Here is a 7,943-nt window from a genome sequence, read left to right as displayed (position 1 = left end):
AGCTGAAAAGGCATCATAGTGTGGAATTTTTATCCACAAGGCCACCAAGCAAGCAGACCTCTGATGTCAAAAGAACATTCACACAGATAAAGGCTCGAAATGATCCATTGAGCCTGCAAATTTATGACCAATATCTTAATATGGCCCCCACAAAATAGCGAAGATTGATGTCTGCATATGACATAAAGGATGGGAAAATGATCATGAGCTATTTCAAGCCCAAGGTGCAGCAACCACAGTCAGCAGTTGATTATATCAGGACAAATCTGGAGGTCTTGGCCAAAGAAATTCATCCAATAGACCAAATTGAGCTGCACAAACAGACAGGAGAGATGGTGTATTCTACACTAGCTGACAAAGCAATGTTGGCTCATAAATTTCAAAACTCATTGGAGAACACCTTTGCTCAGCTAGATTTAGAGAAAGCCTCTTCCCTAGCAAAAGACAGTGGGATTAAATCTTTGGAAGATATTATCATTGAGTTGGGACATGATCCTAAAGATGCCAAAGGCATAAAAGCATTAATGAGGAAGAAGGAAGAGGACATTGCTGCCCTCAGAAAACAGCTCAAAATGCCTCCTTCTATGCATCCACAGACAACAGATGTTGTGCGGTAGAAATCCGACGAGGACATGATGGACCTGCTCATGAGGTTGAATGAAAGATTGAGTGAGACGGAGCAGGCATTGGAGAAAGCATTACAAGAAAAGCAGGGAGTGTCGACCTCCCAGCCACCTCAAGTAACTCCAACAGCCACAACTACCCCTCCCTCAGTTATAACACCAATGATTTCCACTGTCCGAACATCAACTGCAGAAACCACCATAGGTACCATAGCAATAGCAACAACACTAGGCAGTAGTATAGCCATGACCATAGAGCAATTAATAAAAGCCATGGAGGAGTTGAAACTCCAAGTATTTGAACTGAAGCAAGTCAAAGAAAAACTGACAAAGATTGAGAAAAGCTATGATAAATCTAAGATGAATGTGGCAGAGAAAACAAGAGAAGTCAAAGCATTGGAAAATAAGGTAAGATCCTTAGAAAAGGATCTCTCTCTGCATAAGCCTTTGGCAGAAATCAGAGGAATTTTGTGGACCAACATCATTCAATCACCTAGTCGTATATGGAGGTCTATTCAGATCATTTATGAACAGATTGATTTGATAAAAGTAGCCCAAGTGGATATTTAGAAAACAAGAGCTGTATTGGGACAAATGCCTGAGCAAGCTAACAGGCTAATACATTTTTTGAATACTAAGACCAATGAAGAACTAGAAGCACTGGATATTTGAGACATAAGAGGTACCATTTTGGACATCAAGAGAGTTCTAACCATGAGAACTCTAATGCAAAACTTGGACAGAAGATGCGAGGACATGCAGGAAGAAATTGACTCTTTCACAAACAAATTTACAGTCCTGAATCAAAAGGGTTTGCCAAGTCCTATTAGAGATAATGATCGTTTGATGAAGCACAAGGACTATGTACACAAATTAAATACATTTTCTATCAATCAAGCTAGTGCATCTTCGAGTACTTCAACAGAAAAAGCACTTCCATCTAGCGAGTCCCTTTATGACATCCTAGAAAATCGTTTTTACATAGAGGATGAGGTGAAGCATCTGTTCACCATCCCACCTAATTTCTTCAGGTACACAGAGACTGATGAGACTTTAAGGAATCTACAAAGACATCAAATACCAAGACCATAGTGTGGCAAATCATGTTAGAAATCCTGTAAACTTATCTTTGATTAAGGAAAAATGGTGCACCATTTATTATGATGTGCAGAACAAAAATCAACCACGGTCTTGCGGGTCAAAATGCATCACATAAGCGTTAAAGAAAGTCTGGCCAAAGCACAAATATCAACAAAAAGGATCTGTAGGAAATAGCTGGGAACCAACTTACAACACCTACCTCCAGTACTTCTCATAAAGACAGATCAACCAGCACAACACAAATTCATTACATCTATTTATTGTCTCGTTGTTTTCGAGACTGTCTGTCTCTATCTATGTAAAAGAAACATTAATTGTTAGCAGATATTTATTTCTATCAGATATTTTGCATAATATCTTGACATTTTTGTATAAATACCCCCCTAGATGAAGTATTTGGGGTTGGTTGATGGTGGATGTTCATAGCTTTGACTGTAATATTGAATATTTTTTGGAATAAAACGTTGCTGGAGCCATTTTGTCTTGCTCACTGGATGAAGAATTGATGCTAAGGACCATGTTGCAGAATTATTGAATCATTTCATGGATCAATAACTCCCTTTTAACTTATGTTTTACAGTTTCTGTGTTTGTTATATCATCTATGTTTCATGATCTAATAATAGAGAAAAAGAATAACTCGAAACTTGCTTGTTTTCACTCTACATTCAATCTCTATTATTATTAATTTTTTCTTCAAGAATTAGCAAACAGTGAATTCTTAATTGCTCCTTGGCAATAATCATCCATTTTCCCTCTGTCAACATGATGAAGGATTCTTAATTGCCCTTCACCCATTGACTCCATTCCATCAGATTTTAGCCTATAAATTGTTCCATATTCGAGTACCTTGCTCTGTGATAAATCTTCTGATAAGAAACTTAACCCAGGAAGCCATCCTTCTTAGACTCCATCATGCCCAATGGACTGAAATGTTTTAGTTTTGCCTCACTGTTCTATTGAGTCCCCACCCTTCCAACCAAAACAATGTAAACTTTGAAACGGGAACTATAAACTCAAAATGCGAACTCTGGCCAAAAAACCCCCAAAAAACATCAAAAACAGTGCTAAAAACGAAAAGTGTGTATACTGGAACGATGTTTTTTTTTTTAGGTGTCAATTTTGAATGTGTTTTAAAAATGGCAGTGACTACGAAATTTACTACGAAATTTTCGTGCAAAATATAGCTTCAAAACGAAAGTGTTGATACTAGAATAATGATTTTTTTTTTTAGGGTCAATTTTCAAACTTTTTAAAAAATGCTAATAAAACCAATTTTTTATGTCTCAAACAAAGTTAAATTTTAAGGAAAAAACACATTAATGTTTCTGGTAGAATATCACTTTTCTTTCCTAAGTATAAATTTAACATGTTTTCAACCACAACATGCTAGATACAAATGAAATTGAAATTTTTTCAACTATAAAACTAAAAAAACATGACATTATGAACAAATTATATCACTGAATGAATTCAAAAGTCTTTATTTGTATACTGAATAAAACATACATTATATCTCTAATTTGATATTGCATTGTAGATATTTAAACAATAAAATTTGTCATACTTAAGACATAATCCAACAACATAAAAATGCTTCATAACTTCTCATTTAACAAAATATGGAAAACATTAATTTTATTTGAAGATACGATGCATACATCAGTTATATAAACAGTCTTAAACAATTATTCAAACTCAATCACCCAATAAACGTGGGTAGGTCGTCGTTGTGCCCCCTTCCCCCAACCCATTACCGATCTTTCCCATTCACCCATGCCCTCTTCCCCCTTCTTCCCTACCCATGCGCTAGCCCTTGCTACCCCCAACTCACCCACCCATGCACCATTTCCCCAACTCTTCCTTCCCTACCCCACAACTCTCCTCCCCATAAGCCCACACCCTAACTCCCATTCCCCTCCAATCTCAACTCCTCCCCCCCTTCCTTAACACTGGCCCCATGGGCCTCGCGCCCTACCCCCCTCTACCCTACCCTTACCCCTACCCCCTACCTTCCCCCACCCGCCACCCTTACCTACACTAACCCTACCAATGAATATATTAAAATAAACACCCTCCTTTTGAATATGAGATATTTAAATGATTAAGTTTCTAAAATGAAAAAGAGAAGACATTATTTATTTATTAATTCATGCATGATTTTAATTGTTTACATTTAAGTGGTTACTTTTTTTTTTTATATTTGTGAATATCAAATTCAATATTAATCACATAAGAATACAAAATAAACTTATATGTAATAATTTATTTAACAACAATTAAATAAAAGAAATTATAATCTATTTAAATTCTAATTAAAATATAACTAACTATATACAAAGGGTTTATATGAAGAAATAAAATAAAACAAAAACTGTATTTACATAACACCCTTAATGCATATAAATGATTATATAATAAAATTAATCAAAGAAGAAAAGATGGTCGCATTAATGCATAAGAATTACATTTTCTATATATATTTAAATAAAAAATTCCATTGTTTGATTACGATAATGAAAATAAAATTTAAAAAGTTAAACAACAATACAACAAATATGAGTTTAAATTATAACTCAAATCAAACGAAAGATAAGGAACTAAAACCTAACATAAATATCATAACTGAATATAAGGTTGGGTTTTAGTAATGAATCACACACAAAATATTATACATAAGTCAATAAAGTTAAAATGCATGACAACAAACTCGATGTGCACGTAATATACATTTGATCTCTTTCTATTATTACATTTTCATTGGAAAACGTTGGGTTATAATTTCCTACGTGTGCAGTGCATGTTGAATCTTGATATATGCAATACAAGATATAAGAAAAAACAAATTTGAGACCTGTACAGGGAATACAAATTTGAGACTTGTACAGGAAATGACACAAGGAGTGGGATGGCTAGGAAAATTTAAGACAGAAAAATAAACCAAGATTGGAACCAAGACTCCGAAGGATTTCTTCGGAATTTCTCAATACAAAGTTCTAGAGGACAATGGCATGTGCAAGAATGGAAAAGAACAAGTTACAGTTAGTTTAAATCGAATGACAACTCGAAAGAGATTAGTCTCCTACAAGACCATCACTCATCAATACCGGTAAATGATATGAATCATGGAAATCTTACCAAAAAAAAATAAAAAAATAAAATATATATATATATATATATATATATATATATATATATATATATATATATATATATATATTCATAACTAAAACCCAAAAAAATCCAAAAAAATGTTACCAATAACATCACTTCAGATCACCACTAAATGAAAACTTGATCATGTTATGGTTCAATAAAGAAAAATGAGAAAAATATAAAAATAAGAGAATGGTTAAGTAAATAAAATTAAAATCTAAATGCACGAATATTAATAGAATACAAGGAGCGTTGCGATGCAGCAAGTCCCTGCCGCTAGATTTACATATCCCATTAGAAAGGCAGCATGCCCCAAAAGCTTGGGTATTTTGATATGATAAGAATGTGTTCACTGCAATGTTTCCAACAAAACCTATTAAGCCATCGGTATGTGGCCTTGGCACAGGTATACAAAGGTGTTCAATGCAGCGTTTCAAGAGAACCTATTAAGCCAACGGCATGTGGCTAAGGCTTGTTAAAAAGTCAGTAGTCGCAGATAAATATTCATAGCTTATTCCTGCTATTTGCATAGATATATAGAAGCATGAAAATAAGGACAATCAAAATCAAAGAGGCTCATTAATAAGAGTCATATCTTATTCCTTCTATTGGCATATATATATAGAAGCATGAAAATAAGGACAATCAAAATTCGTGACTTATATATTGCTTCTTCACTTATGCTCAGGGGACACAACGGTATGGACAAAAACCTTACCCTTCTTAAATTATGAATTGTGCATGAAATATGATAACAAATTTTCTTAAAGGTGATCCTTGCAACTCTGTCTCACGTCTATGGGAAAGCTTGAAGGTGATCCCTGCAATCAACAATTATCATAAATTGCTTGCAAATGTCAATGCACAAGAAAAGGAAAGAAAACAGTTAAAAAGGGAGTCTCTTTGCTTCATTTTGGGTGATCGTGGGCGTAGCACCACCCCCGGGCCGCCCCGCCCAGCCCGACCACTGGCGGGAATCGACCCGCCGCCGGTCGGGCGGAGCAGGGCGGCCCGGGGGTGGCGCTGCGCACCGGCAGCGCCACCCCCGGACCGCCCCGCCCCGCCCGACCGGCGGCGGGTCGATTCCGGGAATCGACCTGGTTCAAAAAAAGTAAAAACGAATTCATTTACATTGATTCGTTAAGGTCGAGACGAGGAATCTATTCATGCATCGTTTGTCCGTAGGCATTTGGGTTTTGACGTCACCTGTCGAGTGTTAGTACGATCTATGGAAACCTTCTGTGTCTTGAAATTTTAATGCGACAGGGTTTCTGTGTGGAATCTGGTAAAATATTGAAGTCGTAGGGTAGGTGTTTATGATAGTTGTAGTTACAGATGGAATTTGACGGGAAATTACAGGGTTAAAAATTGCAGATGGAAATTGTAGATGGAATTTGCCATAGTCTTGATAATTTACACTCACAATAGTTTGTTGGCTTCGATTCTAACGAACACAAATACACACATACCCCATCAAACTCAAAGTCGCATTCGACCATCTTGCAAAATCTTGGGTTCCATTTTTTTCGTTGAACGAGGTTATTCGGAACCTCTACGAACATCACTCACTCGAATATTTGGGCGTGCATAGCTGCGTTAATAATTAGAATGACAAAAATACAGAAAGATGAATGGAAAACGAAACTAGGTTACAGTTAGTTTTTAAAATGAAAACTAATAACTAATCGCATCCATCACCTTAATTTTCAAAGAAAACGGGAAATTTTTTAAGGAATTACTAGCGGAAGGCGTCCCGGTGGATGTACTGGCGTTGATTTATTTATTTTTTGTTACAAATAGAGGGGCTGCGATTGTGTTTGTACTGGTGTTGACTTTTTATTTTTTTGTTACAAATAGAGGGGCTGCGATTGTGTGTGAGTGAATACTTTTCGTCTGAGTAATATGCTGGATTGACAACGCGATACATGTCCCATATAAATGAATATAATTTTAAAGCCTTCTGAAGAATTTTGATAACTGCTCATGAAAACGTTTCATGAGCTTTCATTAAACCCCAGATCAATCTTCAATCCGATATACCTGCATGCACAATAATAATATGATTGCCCATTTTTAATATATAAAGTATACAATCCCTATAGTAGTATGAAGCATATTATAAAAGTAATAATTACCTGCCGAGCATCATAACGGTGGCTTGTGGGTTTGTTCCGGGACTGTCTCTGAACGTTGAGCCATCCACAATCCTGAGCGCATCAACTCCGTTGACCTGATAGTTCTTGTTAACCACAAACCCAAGTTCACACCCTCCATGGTAATGCCACATTGTTTCCAGCGTCGTATGGCAGAACTGAGCCATGGCGGCATCGTCTAAGGGATTCTCTGGTAACGCCTGCCCAATAAAATGAAAGTCACGCGAGGAGTCATTAGCTGCTGCATACGCAAATCTCTCAAGAGACGGCGTCTTAAGCAGTTTAGCGATCAAGCTCACGGCATTCACGCATTTCTGGAGGTCGAGAGGGTGAGAATAATAGTTATATCGAACAGATGGATTGTCTCGAGGATCCTTGCTGCGTAACCGAAGCTCTCCCCTCGATAACGGAAAGGCCAATTTCTCAAAAATGTTCCCAATATACACGTTCATGGAGTGTGAGGATACGGTGATATTTACCATGCTGCTGGACTCGATATAAGTTTGAGAGCCTTTAAGAATAGCCACTACCTGTAATCACATTTCTCTGGTGGCCACCAGTCTAGAGTGGTACATATAAAATACTGGTCCATCTCACCAATGGCAGATTCTCCCTCCACCCGAGCTAGAGCAATAGCGGTCTTGCTAAAACCGCTTTCACATCGTAAACAATTGCAACACAGAGCTTATTATTAAAACACTCTCTCTTACACCACTATAAATCTATGATAGGATCAAGATCCATCTCCATTATATACTACGTACTCTACGCGACATATATTAATGTGAGCAAGAAGCTATTCCATTATTGTTCCCTCTTGGTCCATGCAGCGAGCATGAGAAGAAAACAGGATCGATCACCTCAGCTCTATCTCAAAAAACTAAAAATTGCCTTATTATGTAGAAAAGGGG

General features: G+C 36.7%; 1 pseudogene; it reads right to left on the bottom strand.

The window, feature by feature from the left end:
• Positions 1–6,873: 6,873 nt before the first annotated feature.
• LOC149220131 ((R)-mandelonitrile lyase-like pseudogene) lies at positions 6,874–7,514 on the bottom strand (annotated as a pseudogene).
• Between the last annotated feature and the right edge of the window lie 429 nt (positions 7,515–7,943).

Source organism: Pinus tabuliformis, chromosome Q, assembly GCF_031772625.1.
Source record: "Pinus tabuliformis cultivar Carrire ecotype Pingquan chromosome Q, CPIR1, whole genome shotgun sequence".
Classification (NCBI taxonomy): domain Eukaryota; kingdom Viridiplantae; phylum Streptophyta; class Pinopsida; order Pinales; family Pinaceae; genus Pinus; species Pinus tabuliformis.
Note: the sequence above shows the minus strand (reverse complement) of the source record. Positions and strands in the feature narration are given on the sequence as shown.